Below are 18,769 nucleotides of genomic sequence, written 5' to 3' on the forward strand. Positions count from 1 at the left end.
TTTCCTTTGCAATTTTTTTTGTTGGATTTAGGAAAGCATTAAGATCTAGACTTGGTTATCTAGTCTCTTGGGTCCTGAGATCTGAATTCAAATTTTTCATTCCCTGTTTAATGCTTTTCAAGCTCAATTATATTTCTGTTTTAGATCCGATTGAATCCAAGTCATCTTCTATTTTCTCTGTTTGTTGCAATTTACTTTTCCTTGTTTAATTTCTGCAAATCCAACTCCCAATTCCCTTTACAATTCAAGCCATTTACATTTCTTGCAATTTAAGATTCTGCAATTTACATTTCTTGTGTTCTAAGTTTCTGCCATTTAATTTCTTATTCTTTAAGATTCAGCACTTTAATTTCTTGCCCTCTTTAATTTCATGCAATTTACACATTCCCTTTACTTTCAATGCAATTTAATTTCTGCAAATCACAAATCACTCAACCAAATCTTGATTCGCTTGACTAAATCAACCACTAAACCAAAATTGCTCAATCCTTCAATCCCTGTGGGATCGACCTCACTCCCGTGAGTTATTATTACTTGATGCGATCCGGTGCACTTGCCGGTGAGTTTTGTGTCGGATCGTTTTTCGCACATCAAGTTTTTGGCGCCGTTGCCGGGGATTAAATAGATTGACAATGATTAAGTGAGGTGGTGGTCTAGATCAAGCATTTTCTTTATTTTTGTTCTCTGTTTTAGATTGAAACCAAGGTGTTTGAGTTTATGCCTCACTAAGAAATTCTCATATCTGATATGAGTAATTTCAATTTTCAATGGTGTTGTGTTTTCCAAAGTTCAAATGGAGTTCAACTCATCTTATGATCAAAAAAATTTTAGGGGATATTACCCACCATCACCAATCTCTAATGGTGGCTGGGAATATCACCAAGAAAATACAAATTATAAGTACTCCAATCCATGGAGATTTACTTCAGAGACACAAGATGAGCAGGAGAATCATATGGGATACCAACCACCACTACAAAATAATTCATATTATTATCCTCATGGTAGATGGGAGCATCACCACAGAATGAAAGAGCATCCACCCTCACGTCCCAATTTCTCATTTAAAAGTTCTTCATCACTTGATTATGCCTCAACACAAAGTTTCCTCCAAAATCCATACCAGTCATCCCATCAATCACACAACTCATTCCACACCCCTCAACACAACTTCACCACAACACATTCACGTCACCAAAATTACTCTCAACCTTCATCTCTTGAATTAGCAGTTGAGGATTACCTTCAATGGTCCAAAGAACCCTTAGAACGCCAATGCGAAGCCATTGAAATACACAGAAAACTAGTGGAAAGATACACAAAATCCCCATCTTGGGAAGAAACCATCCTCAAGAAGATGAATGGGCCCTTAGAGCAAACAAAGAGGAACTTAGAACCATCAAACAGTAAGGATGAAGACAAATCTGTGGGTGAGGAAGTGGAAAAGAAAGATGAGGAAGCCTCTGTGTCAAGAGAAATTTCAATGAAAATTGAGGTAGAGGAAACATTTGAACCTGACCTTGCATATTCACAGAAGCCACTTGAGATGACAAGGGAACATGAAAACTCACAACTCTCTCAAACCTCCTTGGAACAAAATGGCTCAACAATTGAATCCATGATTGAAAGATATGAAGAGGAGATGAAGAAATGTTGGGAAGATCAACAAACCTCCTCCATGAAAGAGCTATTAAAACAAATGTTGAGTGTAAAAGAGGAAGTGGAAGAGCAAGAAAGTGAGAAAGACAACCAAAGAATTCCAAACTCAAGTGAAGCAGAGAAGTACGCAGAGGAAGAGCTTACAGAACCACCATTGCAAGAGGCTCTTGATGAAAAGAAGACTCTAACAATCACACAACCACCAAGACTTGGATTCAAGAAAGTGAAGGCAATTAACAAAAGCACCGAGAAGAGGATTGTGACCAAGCTACAAAGGACAACATTCAAGAGAAGGTCAACTGCAAACAATCCTTCCCCTGAACTAGCAAGCAAGCTCAATCAAGCTGTGTACAAAAGGAGGCTTGCTGAGAAGAGACTAAGAAAGGGAACAACAGCTGAAACTTTCCCCCCTTGAGGTCATTCCTCTTAACCAACTGGAAGAAGAGGAAGAAAGTGAAGAACAACATGTCAAGCTAGTGACAATAAAAGAGCGCTTGTTGGGAGGCAACCCAACCGGAGGTAACCATCTTTTCATATCTATTTCAATAAAACGGTTAATTAGTTTTATCTAGATTGCAAGAAGCTAAGTTTGGTGTTGCGCACCAAAACAATATAAAGGAGAATGAAGGATTCTAAGTTTGGTGTTCCACCAAAATCCCATCATAAAACACATTCCCACTTTCTGCATAATGCTGGCTTCAAGCATATTGGATGAACTAGTTAACTATTTTGCTGTTTCCTAGTTTTCAGTTTTATTGCTTTTGAAAAAAAAAAGAAAAGAGTTTCACACATGGTTAATTTGATGCATGAGAACCATTGGCAAGGTACTAAGTTTGGTGTTCCCACACCAAAGTAAGTTCAAAAAGCCCACAAATAAATCATGCAGACTAACCACTGTTTCTAAGTGCTTAGAGAACAAGCAACTTTCAATATCATTGCAGAATACCATACAAACTTTTGGAGAAATTAAGCATCATCAACCAAAGAGATGAAAGATGAAGGGGAAGGCCAGCAATGATGATGACGAGAAGAAGGAAAGCAAGTGAACTCCAAAAGGTTGTATTGTTAAGTGATTGTTTTACATCAAACACTGCTATAATTGAAAGTAATACCACACCCTTATCTATCCATCTGTCTAGTATAGTTTTTCTGCAATTCAATAAGCAAGATGCTTGATTATTCACAACATTCTTATCTTCAAAACTTTTTTGCACTCAATTTTCAAGAATGCATCACATGAAAGTTCTTTGAAAAGAGGATTGAGGAATTAAACAATTTTGAGGTAAGTAAAAGATTAGGAGAAGTGGTGGTTCTAGTTGTATGATTATGTATTGAGGTTGCATGCTTGTGAAAACTTGCATGGGAGCTCATAGGCAGGATATGAAGTTCAAAGAAGTATTGTGGAGATTCTCAAAAATCAATTGATCCGAGAAGCAGCAAACAAAACAAAAAGAAAAGTAAAGAAAATACAAAAACAAAAAGAACATGGCCCAAGGCTCTGAGCATCAATTACTAGGCAGAAAAAGAAAGAAAGAAATAAAAACTCAAAGAGTTGTTATCCTAGTAAATGCTTGTGGTTGAAGTGTGTCAAGGAAAGAGGCTTGAGCAAGTAAATCCTTAGGGGTGCTTTAACACCTAATACCTTAAAACCAACTGGTTTAGGAGTATTGATTGAAAGCTTATCTAAAGAGCCGCTTTGAGACATGACACTTAGAGTCAAGGCCAAAGCAAAGAAACTATAAGCTGCTTCAAGGTGATTACATATAAAGAGATCTCCATGATACCATTTGGATGGAAATCCTAAGACCTAAGACTCCCAAGATGTGAGGACTAGTGAGCACTGAAGCCCTTGCATGAGCATATGATTTAGAGTTCACCCCACTGTTACTTAATCACTTCACTCACTGTACTTTACAAGTGTTCTTCAATCCATCTTAATTGAAAGAACCTCTGAGCATAATTCATTTCTTGCTTGGGGACAAGCAAGCTTTAAGTTTGGTGTTGTGATGACAAATCATCTTAGCCTAGTTTCACTAGTCTTTTTCTTTTGTTTTCACTTGAATTATGAACTTTCTTGAGGTCTAAGCAAGCCAATTTGGGTAGATTTTCATGCTTCCTTTGATTGAATCAACCATAGATGAATTAATGCAATTTCATGAGGTTTTATGCTATATTTGTTGCATATTGTGAAAGACTGAATATCTCATGATTTTGAGCATAGCTTTGATGTGTTTGGTTGATTAATGATAGGTGAAGAAAGCTTGGAGAAAGGTTGAAGCAAGAAGGAATGGCTAGGAGGAAGAGAGGACAAAAAGTTGGAGCAAAAGTTTGCCTCAAACTTTAGCTCAAACTTTTGGAATAAGTGAAAATGAACCAGGAAGCAAAAAGCTGGACCAAAAGTTAGCCTCAAACTTTTACTCAAACTTTTGCAAAACTCCAACCCGGTTCAATTGGTTCACTTTGATTCCTCTCCAAACTCCAAGAGCAATCAACCAAGGCCTCTCTCAACCCAAGTCCACCAAGAGCAAAGGCCCAACTCAAGGCTTGAAGATCATTTAAAGAAAGTGTATAAATAGGATAGAATTCAAGTTATTCGGGGGCTTTTTCTTTTGAGCTTTCTCTTTGAGTTTTCGGAATAGTTTTAGGAAAGCTTTTGGGTATTGAGTGATTTTGAGTTTCTTAGTCTTGGGGAAGGAGAATTCACTTCTCTTCCTCTTAGTTTATTTGCTTTCAATTTCAATTACAATTGTCTTGGATCTTGGGTTGGAGAATTGAAGAAATTCTATTTCAATCTCATCCTTGGATCTCCCTGTTTCAGTTCACTGCACAATTGAATTTCCGTTTCTATTAATTGCTTCTTCTTCTACTTTCTCTGCACTTTACAATTCTTCATTTCCTTTGCAATTGTTCTTGTTGGATCTAGGAAGGCATTAAGATCTAGACTTGGTTATCTAGTCTCTTGGGTCCTGAGATCTGAATTCAAATTTTTCATTCCCTGTTTAATGCTTTTCAAGCTCAATTATATTTCTGTTTTAGATCCGATTGAATCCAAGTCATCTTCTATTTTCTCTGTTTGTTGTAATTTACTTTTCCTTGTTTAATTTCTGCAAATCCAACTCCCAATTCCCTTTACAATTCAAGCCATTTACATTTCTTGCAATTTAAGATTCTGCAATTTACATTTCTTGTGTTCTAAGTTTCTGCCATTTAATTTCTTGTTCTTTAAGATTCAGCACTTTAATTTCTTGCCCTCTTTAATTTCATGCAATTTACACATTCCCTTTACTTTCAATGCAATTTAATTTCTGCAAATCACAAATCACTCAACCAAATCTTGATTCGCTTGACTAAATTAACCACTAAACCAAAATTGCTCAATCCTTCAATCCCTGTGGGATCGACCTCACTCCCGTGAGTTATTATTACTTGATGCGACCCGGTGCACTTGCCGGTGAGTTTTGTGTCGGATCGTTTTCCGCATATCACCTATTCGGAACAAAAATTGGAAAACGAAATGAAGAACCGTAAGGAAAAATCGCAGTAAGGCAGAACCTGGTGCGTGTACGAATAAGGGATAGGGCAGAGGGAAGGTAGTGGAGATGTGGCGGCACCGGGGGAAACACGGCGGCACGGCGGTGGAGCAGGGGCGGTGGCAGGGGTGCAGGAGGGATTGAATGGTGAAGGGTTGGGGGTATGGATGAGAAGAGGGGGTGGGGGTTGGGGTGGTGGCCGGCAAAGGTGGCTGCGGCGGTCCGAGGCTGGCCGCGGTGGGGCAGTGGCGGAGGAGAGAAAGGGAGGGGAACAGAAGGAAGAGAAAAAAGAAGAGAGCGGGTTTGGCCGGCGGGTCTGGGTGGTCGAGGGTGGTGTGGCGGCGGTCGGAGCAAGGTGGTTAGGTGCGGTGGTGTGGTGAGGGTTGGAGTTGCAGAGAAGAAAGGAAGAGGGGGGTTGAGGTTTGGGGGACGCGATAGGGTAGGGTTCGCGTGAATTGGGGTTAGTGATCGTAAATCCACGTGAACGCGTGGGGGACGCGATCGCGTGATTAGGGCAAAATAGGGTTGACGCAGATGCATGGTCGACGCAATCACATAGGTTGGGTAGAAGATGAGTAACGCGGACGCGTGAGGCACACGAACGCGTCACTGGAATTTGTGCTTGATGCACAGTTCCAGCGTCATTTCAGTGCAACTCCCTGTCTCTATTTAGGGTGCCAAAGTATCCATGCGATGCTATTGCTGTCGCGTCACATGCTCTTTCTTCTTTTTTTATATACAGTATGCAGAATGGAAAATGCAATGAATGTCATGTAAAAATTTCAGGTTCAAACAAAATTCAAAAACAGAGTAGAATGGAGAAGGAACGATCATACCATGGTGGGTTGTCTCCCACCTAGCACTTTTAGTTAAAGTCCTTAAGTTGGACATTTGATGAGCTTTCTGCTATGGTGGCTTGTGCTTGAATTCATCCAGAAATCTCCACTAGTGTTTGGAATGCCAGCATCCTTCGGGGTCCCAAACAAGGTACGTAAAACCTTTGAGCAGTTTTAAACAGGTTTCCATGCTCCCGGGGTATTGAATGTCAGAATAGATTCCAGAATCCCAAACTTTACTTTTACACCCGTCTTTGTCTTGATCTGTATTTTCCCAGTCGGGTGATAAGTAATCTGAATTCCTCTTTCGCATTAATTGTAACATCCTTGATGGAGCCTTTCATGACTCTGTGTTCCCGTGGAGGTTCAGCATCTCCTAAATCTTTGACCAACTCTTCTTCTTCTACAATGACAGCTTCCTCTGCTTGTTCTAGTACGGGGTTATGCTCTATGCTGTCCACTGGAGTTTCTAGTGCCTCCTTTGTGCTACGTTCTTCATTAGATTCTTCACATGAAGCCATAGGGATTTGTTGAGTGTCCGAACATCTAGAAGATAATTAATTTATTACTTGCTCTAGTTGATGAAGGGTTGCATGAAATTGGTCTACTGATTCTTCGAAGCAAACCTGTGAATCTTGGTTTGATGGATATGGACATGGTGCATAGGGGAGTGGTGGTTCTTGGGAGTAATTGGATTGGCGTTGGGGCGGATAAGGATCATATGGTGGCGAATGGCGAAAAGAAGCTTGTGAGTGTGGTGGTTTGAAGCTATGTCGAGAGGATGGTCTCTGAGCATAGGGTGGGGCTTGTTGGTAACTACAAGGGGGTCCACCATATCTATCAGTTTGGTATGCATTGTAGAATGGTCCTTGTCTGTGATATCTAGGAGGGTGTTGTTGCCTAAAGGGTTTATCAGACCCGTTTGGCTCCATCCATCTTTGATTACTCTGACCGTGATGCATAGTCCTGTTACAGCTTCCATTCCCTTCAACAAAATTAAAACCAAACTCAAAGCGAGAGGGGTGAGAATTCATAGTAGCTATCAGAAATAAGAAGGGAAAACGAAAACAATAAACAAGTAAAAGAAAAAATATTTACAATAACCAATAATAAGGCACACGTTTGCAATTCCCCGGCAATGGCGCCATTTTGACGTTAGGATTTTTTCTAGTAAAGAATTTTATAAAAATAGTCGCGTTGTAAGTATAGATTCTAAACCAACAGAAAATACTTTCGTACAAACGTTTGGTTGTCACAAGTAACAAACCCAATAAAATTTATAAACCGAAGTATTCAAACCTCGGGTCGTCTTCTCAAGGAATTGCAGGGAGGTGTGTTTTATTATTGGTTATGGAAAATAGAGTTTTGGGTTTTGAAAAGGGTTTTTGAACTGGAGAAATGAGTTGCAGAAATTTATAAATTAATAGTAGAGAAAATCTCTTGGCAAGGTATGAAAATTGGAAGTCCTATCCTAGTTATCCTTATCAATGGTGATGAGAATTATACTTTGGTCCCACTAAGTCAACCTCTAACTATGAAGGTCAGTTAAGTGGACAAATTAATTTAACACCTAAAGTCCTAGTCAACTCCTTAGGAAAGACTAGAGTTATAGGAATCTAAATCAATTAGCAAAGATATTAATTATCAATCACGATGAGTTTGACAACTCAAGAGTTACCAATTAATCAACCAAAGCCAATAGTAAATAATCTAAATTATAAATAGGGAAAAACAATTATGATATCTGAAATACCTCAAATTATATTTATTAAGAAAATCATAACATGAATGATCCATAGCCAATTTGGCAATATAAATAATTATCAAATAAGAGAAGTCAAAATAAAGGAATATTGAACTTGATATGAAGATGAGATAATCCTAAAATCAAGAGAAATTCTAAATCCTAAATCCTAATCCTAAGAGAGAGGAGAGAACCTCTCTCTCTAAAAGCTACATCTAAAGCTATCTATGAATGTATGTTATACGCTGTATCTAGTATATCCTATGAATGGATAGATTCCTCCATTTATAACCCTTTAATCTTTTCTGGGCTTGGATCTGGGCCAAAAAGAGCCCAGAGGTAGCTGGAGCCGACTTCTGCAAATTCTGCAGATCGCGAATGTCACGCGTCTGCGTGGGTCACGCGGTCGCGTCATCTGGAGTTTTTCTTGTCACGCGTTCGCTTCGATCATGCGTCCGCGTCATCTGTGTTCTGCTTAAGGCACGCGACCGCGTCAGTCACGCGTTCGCGTCGCTCCCTTTTCGCGCTGGGCATGCGGCCGCGTCGTCCATGCGTTCGCGTCGCAGCCAATTTCTTCGAAAACTCCATTTTGTGCTTTCCTTCCATTTTTGTATGTTTCCTTTCCATCCTTTAAGTCATTCATGCCTTAGAAGCTCTGCAACTACTCAACACACAAATCACGGCATCGAATGGTAGTAAAGGGTAATTAAAATAATTATTTTTAAAGCATAGGAAATATGTATTTCACATATATCACATAATAAGGAAGGGAAAGTAAAACCATGCAATTTACATGAATAAATAGGTGAAGGGTTGAATAAATCACTTAAATTGAGTACAATATATATCATAAAATATGGGTTTATCATAGAGCTTCAAGATATTGACTTTGACAAAAATTTCATTGTTAATGGGCAGAGAGTAAAACATTATCTTGAAGGCAATGTTGAGCAAGAATGCTCAAAGCTGAGACTAGATTAAAGCTCAGCAAAGTCCAGCTAAAGACAGTAAAGAAGCACTTGCTGGGAGGCAACCCTGCCATCAGCATAAATTAGATGTTTATAACAATTATATGAGTCATCTTATTTTGCTATTCATGTTTGTCAATACATTTCAATAAATAATTCAGAAAAATGAAGGTTCAGAACATAAAGCAGAGGAATCACAGAGAAAAAAAAGTTCACTGGCGTAAAAACGCCAGTAAGGAGGCATTTTGGGCGTTAAACGCCCAGAATATGGGCACCATTCTGGGCGTTTAACGCTAGTAAAGGTAGCATTCTGGGCGTTAAGGGGCAGCGTCCTGGGCGTTCAGAAAAATGCCCAGTGACAAAGGATTTCTGGCGTTTAACGCCAGCCAGCATACCTGGCTGGGCGTTAAACGCCCAGATTGGCCAGCAGATGGTGTTAAACACCAGAATGGATACCATTCTAGGCGTTTAATGGCAGAACAACAGGGGGAGGGGAATTTTGTTTTCAATTCAATTTTTTTTTCAAATTTTCATGTTTTAATTCATAATTTTCTGCATAAACATGTCACAAATATTCACCTTTCAATTTCAATTTTCAAAAATTAATGATTTTATAAATTCTTTTTCAATTCTTTTTCAATTCTTTTACAAAACAATTTTAAACCTCATTTTTTTCAATTTCTTTCCAAACCTTTTCTTCATCCACCTTATCTTTTATTTCTTAGATGCATCAACAAAAATTCTGATTACAATTCCTCATATCTTTTTCATATCTTTCAAAATTTTAAAATCCTATCTTTTTCATATCATGTTTATCTTTTACCAATCAAATCTTTCTATCATATCTTTTTTAAAAATTTTTGAAAAACACCCCCTCCCTTTTAAATCCCATTCGGCCATCCCCATTCATTCACTATTCGAGTCCTTCTCTCCTTCTATCCCTCTTCTTTCCTTTCTTTTGCTTGAGGACAAGCAAACTTCTAAGTTTGGTGTGTTTTTCCGTGATCACTGAGCTAAAACTCACCAAGATCATGGCTCCTAAAAGAAAATAAACCACTCCAAGAGGCAAGAAAGAGAGCAATCCAAAACCTTGGATGCATGAGAGGTTCTGTACCAAAGAACATGCAGACCATTACTTCAAAATCACGTGCAGAAGATCAGTGATCCCGAAAGTTAAATTCGATTTGAAAGAAGACGAATATTTAGAGATCCAAGAGTAGATTCGAAATAGAGGCTGGGAAATCCTAGCTAATCCTGAGATGAATGTGGAAAGAAACATGGTCCATGAATTTATGCAAATATGTGGCTAACAGATAAGCAAAGAATAGAGTGAACTGCCTTCCACACCTTTCGGACTATGGTCAGGTGGAAGATTATTTACTTTCACCTTGACAAAGTAAGAGAAGTCCTCAAACTCCCTCAACTTCAAGATGATCCAGAATCCTTTAATAGGAGAATGGCTAAAGATAAAAAGCTGGATCAAGTTCTAGAGGACATATGCCTCCCTGGAACCAAGTGGATAACCAACACAAAAGGTGTCCCAAACCAACTAAAGAGGGGAGATCTCAAACCAGTTGCTAAGGGCTGGCTGGATTTTATTGGGTATTCTATACTTCCCACAAGTAACTCTTATGAAGTTACTGTAAAAAGGGTAGTGATGATTCACTGTATTATGTTGGAAAGAGAGGTGGAGGTTCATCAGCTAATTCCTTGTGAAATGTACACAATTGCATAAAAGGAATCTACTGAGGCCAAATTGGCTTACCCTAGCTTGATCTATCTGTTATGTAAGGATGTAGGGGTACAGATGGGAGTGGATGAGTTCATCCCAACTGAGCACTCAATCACTAAAAAGATAATGAATGGATCTCAAGCTCAAGACAACCCCACCAAGAGGAGGGCGCATAAGCTTCTCCCAGAAATTCCCCAATTTGACTATTGGGTTCGCTTAGAAGCATCTGTTACTAAGTTGCAAGAAGTCATGGATTAACTCAAAGAAGAGCAGCAAAATCAGAACAGCATGCTTTGCAAAATGCTCAATGAACAAGAGCAGCAAGGGCATGAGCTACCGGAGCTGAAGCGCCAGAGGCTATCCCTTGAAGCGCCAGGCGTCCCACAGATTGAAGGAGCACCTATCTCCCAAAATCAAGGTTGTTGAGTCCTAACTCTGTGATAACTTTTGTTATTAGGGACCTTGAAGAACAAAACTCTCGTGCGATCTAGAATTTCCATAAATAAATTCCCGTTGTAAGTATAGCTTCTAGATCGACAAGAATTCCTTTCTTACAAACGTTTTAGTTGTCACAAGTAACAAACCCCAATAAAAATAAATAACCGAGGTATTCAAACCTCGGGTCGTCTTCTCAAGGAATTACAGGGAGGTGTGTTTTATTATTGGTTATGGAAAAAAATATATTTTTGGATTTTTGAAATAGGAAACAGGTAATGTAAAATAACAAGTTGTTAAAATAATAACTAATAAAGCCCTTGGCAAGGTATGAGAACTGGAAGTCCTATCCTAGTTATCCTTATCAATTGTGATGAGAATTAGATTTTTCTCCCACTAAGTCAACCTCTAACTATGAAGGTAAGTCAAGTGGATGAATTAATTTTGATTCCTCAGGTCCAAGTATTTCCTTGGGAAAGGCTAGAGTTATTGGAACTCGAATTAATTCTTGAAGAATTCCAATTTTCAATCAACAATGAGTTTGATAACTCAAGTGTCTCTAATGACTCAACCAAAGCCAAAAGGGAAAAATCTAAATTATTTATATAAATAAAAGAAAGCAATTATAATTTTGAAATACCTCAAATTATATTGAATGAAGATATCAATTCTAACATTGAAAAGTTCATAAATTAATTTGGGAAAATAAATAAAAGGAACATTAAACTTGGAAATTGAGAAGAAGAAGTCCTAAATCCTTTAAGAGAAATCCTAATCCTAAATCCTAAGAGAGAGGAGAGCTCCTCTCTCTCTAAAAACTACATCTAAGTTATAAAAAATGAATTATGAGTCGTCTTCCCTCATTCCTCCACGTTGCAACCTTTAATCTGTATTTTTTGGGATGAAAACTGGGTCAAAAACAGCCCAGAATCGCCGGGGACAAAATTTGCCACGCTGGTTTTTCTGTAGAACGATGCATCCACGTGATTCATGCGTGCGCATCATTTTTCTGTACGTCCACCAGTAAATTTTATATCAAATTAAAGCCCTCGACGTTAGCTTTCCAACGCAACTAAAACCGCATCATTTGGACCTCTGTAGCTCAAGTTATGACTGTTTGAGTGCGAAGAGGTCAAGTTGGACAGCTTAGCAATTTCTTCCACTCCTTGTTTTCCTTCCACTTTTGCATGCTTCCTTTCCATCCTCTAAGCCATTCTTGCCCTGTAATCCTTGAAATCACTTAACACACATATCAAGGCATCGAATGATAATAAGAGAAGATTTAAATAAAAGAAAATAAAAGCCAAAGAAGCATGTTTTCAATCATAGCACAAAATCAAGAAGGAAAACGTAAAACCATGCAAATCATATGAATAAGTGGACAAGGAATTGATAAAATCCACTCAATTAAGCACAAGATAATCCATAAAATAGTGGTTTATCAGACCTATATTAGAATTGCATGAGCATTAGTATTAGGATTGCATGAGCATTAGTATTATTTTTATCAATTTGGGTATAATTTAATTTTCTTATCATCATCAAACATGAATAAAATAGTAGATTTTTTTTAGAAGAGCAAGGGTGCAAATATCTCGAGTATATAATAAGAAAAATTCAAATTATTTATATGTGGTGGCATTGCTTTAGCTCTCTGAATGAAGGCGTAAACAGTGCATGATTTTTTTATATACTGAAATTTAAGTAATGTTTGACTCTTGAAAGAAGGAGGTAAACAGAGAAATGTTATTGATAATCTGAAAAATCATGAAATTAATTCTTAAAGCAAGAAAAGTAGTGAAAAACACAAAGCTTGCAAAAAAATTTGCAAAAAATAAAGAAAAATAAAGAAAAAGAAAAAAAAAAGCAAGCAGAAAAAGCCAATATCCCTTTAAACCAAAAGGCAAGGGTAAAAAGGATCCAAGGCTTTGAGAATTAATGGAAAGGAGGGCTCAAGGGAATAAAATCCTGGCCTAAGCGGCTACATCAAGCTGTCTCTAATCATGTGCTTGTGTCATGAAGGTCCAAGTGAGAAGCTTGAGACTCAGTGGTTAAAGTCGTGATCCAAAGCAAAAAGAGTGTGCTTAAGAACTCTGGGCACCTCTAACTGGGAACTCTAGCAAAGCTGAGTCACAATCTGAAAAGATTCACCCAGTTAGGTGTCTGTGGCATTTATGTGTCTGGTGGTAATACTGAAAAACAAGATGCTTAGGGTCACGGCCAAGACTCATAAAGTAGCTGTGTTCAAGAATCAACATAATAAACTTTGAGAATCAATAACACTATCTGTATGCTAAATTCTGAAGGTAGCCAATCATTCTGAGTTTTAGGGGATAAAATGAGATGCCAAAACTATGCAGAAGCAAAAAGCTTTAAGCCCCGCTCATCTAATTTGAATTTGAGCTTCATTGAAGACTCTGAGATTTTATTGCACCACGATCTTCTTTTCATCCTATTTAATTTATCTAGTTGCTTGGGGACAAGCAACAGTTTAAGTTTGGTGTTGTGATGAGCGGATATTTTATACGCTTTTTGGTAGTATTTTCATATAGTTTTTAGCATGTTTTATTCACTTTTTGTTGTATTTTTATTAATTTTTATGCAAAAATCACATTTTTGGACTTTACTATGAGTTGGTGTGTTTTTCTATAATTTCAGGTATTTTCTGGCTGAAATTGAGGGACTTGAGCAAAAATCTAATTCAGAGGCTGAAAAAGAACTGCAGATGCTGTTGGATTCTGACCCTCCTACACTTGAAGTGAATTTTCTGGAGTTACAGAAACCTAATTGATGCGCTCTCAATTGCGTTGGAAAGTAGACATCTTGGGCTTTCCAGAAATAGATAATAGTCCATACTTTGCCCGAGATTTGATGGGCCAAACTGGGGTTTGAACGCCCACCAGAGTCTCTTTTCTGGCGTAAAACGCCAGAACTGGCACCAAAGCTGGAGTTAAACGCCCAAACTGGCATCCAAGCTGGCGTTTAACTCCAAAAATGTCACATGCACGTGAAATCTAGGAAGCTCAGACCAAACACTCACCAAGTGGGTCCTGGAAGTGGATTTCTGCACTCTGTGCATCTAGTTACTCAAAGGTTAGGATGAGGAGCTCTGCTGTGTTTCCATGGATTAATGCAATTACTACTGTTTTCTATTCAATCACGTTTGTTTCTATTCTAAGATACCCACTCGTATTTCAACATGGAGAAGGTGATGATTCGTGACACTCATCATCATTCCCCAACTTATGAACGCGTGCTTGACAACCACTTCCATTCTACATGAGCTCAACGTAGTCATTGGGCGACTGCTTGAGTGTGTATCTCTTAGGTTTCTAATCCACGATTTTGACCTGTATCTCCTGACAATAGAGCACTCAAACTTGTGAGATCTGAACCTTCGTGGTAGAGGCTAGAACCAATTGGCAGCATTCCTGAGATTCGAAAAGTCTAAACCTTGTCTGTGGTATTCCAAGTAGGATCTGGGATGGGATGACCGTTACGAGCTTTAAACTCGCAAATGTTGGGTGCAGTGATAGTGTGCAAAAAGATAAATGTATCCTATTCCGACACAAGTGAGAACCGACAAATGATTAGCCATGTAGGAAACCGTAGAGGATATGTTTTCACTGAGAGGACGGATGGTAGCCATTGACAATGGTGATCCACTAACATACAGCCTGCCATGGAAGGGACATGCATTTTTGGAAGAAGACAGTAGGAAAGCAGAAATTCAGAAGACAGAGTAACTCTAAAACCTCAATCTGCTCTCTATTATTGAATAACAAGTACCATTCTTTTCATGCTCTTTTTCTTTTCACAAATAAAATCTTTTTTATTATTAATCTCCTTACTAAGAGTTACAAGATAACCATAGCTTACTTCAAGCCGGCAATCTCCGTGGAATCGACCCTTACTCATGTAAGGTATTACTTGGACGACCCAGTGCACTTGTTGGTTAGTTGTGCAGAGTTGCAAAAGTGTGATTGCAATTTCGTGTACCACGGAATTATAAATGGCAGAATTGTAAGGTGCAGAATCATAAATGACTTAATTGTAAATGGGAATGAGGAATTGCAGAATGTAAAAGCAAGCTATAAAGAAAGTGGTAGATAAGAATGGGGAAATTCATTGAGATCAGGAGATGTTGTCTCTTTGGATCAATTCCAGCTTATATCCTCTTCAATCATGCAACTCATTGACCTCTTGGAAATCATGATTGATTGAGTCCCAATCCCTTGGTTACTCAATCTCTCAGATCTTGATCAATAGCCAATTCCTTGGTCTAATTGTTCATGAAGAGAGATATGCTTGGTCCCTGATTATACCACACATCATCATAGGTCTAAGTAGAGGGAGGATTATATGTCACCATATCCAAACACCAAAACCCAGATCCTACTCAAATGTGAGAAGGGATTTCAAGTATGGTTTCATGTTTCCTTTTCCAAGGTTCCCATGAAACCCATTTTTGCATTCAATCTCTTTCCCAAGATAATTGAACACTAAGCATGGAAAACGAAATTCTTTCTAGCAAATCAAAAAGAAGATGAAGAGAAGAAGAATTTCACTATCATCAATCCATCAAGTACAATAGAGCTCCCTCTCTCAATGAGAGGGAATTTAGCTACTCATAGCTCAAAGAAAAGTACTCGAAAGTAAGGAAGATGATAAAGTGTAAAAGTGGATCTAAAACTTAGCTCTCAAATTGCTTAACCCCCTTTTTCAGTACTTCTTGGGGGTGTTTATACTACTCCTAGCTCTCAAAATAAAAGAATTACAAAAGTGAAAAAGGAAAATTACAATTTGGTGGGAAAAGAAACTCAATACGCGTGACTTCCCAGCTGGCATGTGGCTGGCGCTTCAGTGGCGTGCCACGTGCTCCTCCAATTCTGGCTTGGCGTGCAACGCCTAGTTCCTCAAGTGGCATGCTCCTCTTCAATAACATCCCTGGCGTGCCACGCCTTCGAGCTCAAGTGGCACGCCCAGGGTCTTTTAATACCCAATGTAGCCTGGAATGCCACGCCTTCGAGCTTAAGTGGCACGCCCTAGCCTTTTTCCTCTTCTTCTTGCCTCTGGAGAATTGAACTAGCGTGGCACACCCAGGGTCTGGCGTGCCACGCCCTTGCTGCACGCTTGATCAAGATCTCTGGAAAGTTGAACTAGCATGCATGCCCAGGGTCTGGCGTGCCACGCCCTTTGTAAGCAAGTGATTCTTCTGTTTGGCGTGCCACGCCACGAACTCAAGTGGCACGCCCTAATGGATTTTGCTTCCTAAATGACACTGGCGTGCCACGCCTGGGGTTCAAGTGGCACGCCCAAGTGAGGAATAGTGGATGGCGTGCCTCACCCTCGACGCCAAGTGGCACGCCCATGTGTTTGGCCTCCTTCATCCTCTCTGGAAACTTGTACCAGCGTGCCATGCCTAGAGGCTAGCGTGCCACACCCATGATCTTACCTTGGTTCCAATAGCTGGCATGCCACGCTGATAATCCACTATTTTATGATTTATATTATGCTCAATCGAGTGGTTTCTATCAAGTCTTTGCTCACTTATTCATGTAAATTGCTTGGTTTACAATTCCTTCCTTATTCCTTAATATATGTGAAAATATGTTTCCTAGACCAGAAAATTATTAATTTTAATTATCCTTTATTACCATTCGCTGCTGTGATCCGTGTGTTGAGTATTTTCAGGCTTTATAGGGCAGGAATGGCTTATAGAATAGGAAGGAAACATGCAAAAGTGGAAGGAACGCACGAAAATGATGTTTTGAAGGAAATAGCAGCAATGCGCACGCATGGACGATGCGAACGCGTGACTCGCACAGAACCCAAGTGACGCGCACGCGTGGATGACGCGAACGCATGCCTAGCGCAAAGCACAAGCGACGCGTACGCGTGACTGACGCATATGCGTGACAAGGAAAACTTCCAAATGACGCGCATGCGTGACCCATGCGCACGCGTGACGGACGCAACGTGCAGAAAATTGCAGAAAACGTCCCCAGCGATTTCTGGACTCCTTTTTGGCCCAAATCCAAGCCTAGAAAACACATATTAGAGACTATAAAGTGGAGGAATACATCCGTTCAAGAAAGAACATAGAGACACCATTCATTATTCACAATTTTAAGTTTTAGATGTAGTTTTTAGAGAGAGAGGCTCTCTCCTCTCTCTTAGTTTTTAAGATTTAGGATTTCTATTAGCTTTAGGCTATTTCTTCATTCCAGGTTCAATGTTCCTTTACTTTGGTCTCTCTTCTACTTTTATTTATTCTATTACTTTGACTTATGAACTTTCCAATGTTAGATTTGAATTTCTATTTAATATAATTTGAGGTATTTCGGATTTATGATTGCTTTCTTTTATTTATATAAATAATTTAGATTTTTCCCCTTTTGGCCTTGGTTGAGTGATTGGTGACACTCGAGTTATCAGACTCCTTTGTGCTTGATAATTGGAATTGGCTGATTGATTTGGATCCCTCTAACGCTAGTCTTTCCATAGGAGTTGACTAGGATTTGAAGAATCAAACTGATTAGTCCACCTGACTTTCCTTTATTTGGTAAGAGTTAACTAAGTGGGAGCAATAAACAATTCTCATCACCAGTGATAAGGATAACTAGGATAGGATTTCCAGTTCTCATACCTTGCCAAGAGTTTTGTTAGTTAATATTTTAATTCCTTGTTATTTTACATTACTTGTTCCCTATTTCAAAAACCAAAAAATATACCTTTTTTTCATAACTAATAATAAATCATACTTCCCTGCAATTCCTTGAGAGACGACCCGAGGTTTAAATACTTCGATTATAAATTTTATTAGGTTTGCTTTAGTGACAACAAAGTTTTTATACGAAATAATTTTCTGTTGGTTTAGTAACTATACTTACAACGTGACTATTTTTATGAAATTCTTTACCGGCAAAAGTCTTCTCGTCAAAATGGCGCCGTTGCCAGGGAATTGCAAACATGTACCTTATTATTGGTTATTGTAAATATTTTCTTTTGCTATTTATTTGTTTTTTTTTATTTTTGTTTCTAATTTTTATGAGCTACTATGAGTTCTCACCCCTCTGGCTTTAAGTTTGGTTCCAATGTTGTTGCAAGGAATGGAAGCTATAATAGGAACATGCATCAAGGTCGAAACAATCAAAGATGGAAGGAGCCACGAGGATCTGATCAACCCTTTCGGCAACAACACTTTCCAAAGTACCATGGACAACGACCATTCTACGATGCATACCAAGACAATAGTTATGGTGGACCCTGGTGCACGAAATTGTGATCATCAATGGCGCCATCAACATGGTACGCTCAATTGCAATCTCAACTCTTTATCACAACTTCGCACAACTAACCAGCAAGTGCACTGGGTCGTCTAAGTAATAAACCTTATGCGAGTAAGGGTCGATCCCACGGAGATTGTTAGTATGAAGCAAGCTATGCTCATCTTGTAAATCTTAGTTAGGCGGATTCAAATGGTTATGGAGTATTGATAATTAAAAGATGAATAAAACATAAAATAAAGATAGAGATATTTATGTAATTCATTGGTGAGAATTTCAGATAAGCGTACGGAGATGCTTTGTCCCTTCCGTCTCTCTGCTTTCCTACTGTCTTCATCCAATCCTTCTTACTCCTTTCCTTGGCAAGCTGTATGTTGGGCATCACCGTTGTCAGTGGCTACAGTCCCGTCCTTTCAGTGAAAATGTTCAACATGCTCTGTCACAACACGGCTATTCATCTGTCGGTTCTCGATCATGTCGGAATGGAATCCAGTGATTCTTTTGCGTTTGTCACTAACGCCCCACAATCGCGAGTTTGAAGCTCGTCACAGTCATTCAATCCTTGAATCCTACTTG

The sequence above is a fragment of the Arachis stenosperma genome, chromosome 3 (genome assembly GCF_014773155.1).
Source record: "Arachis stenosperma cultivar V10309 chromosome 3, arast.V10309.gnm1.PFL2, whole genome shotgun sequence".
Classification (NCBI taxonomy): domain Eukaryota; kingdom Viridiplantae; phylum Streptophyta; class Magnoliopsida; order Fabales; family Fabaceae; genus Arachis; species Arachis stenosperma.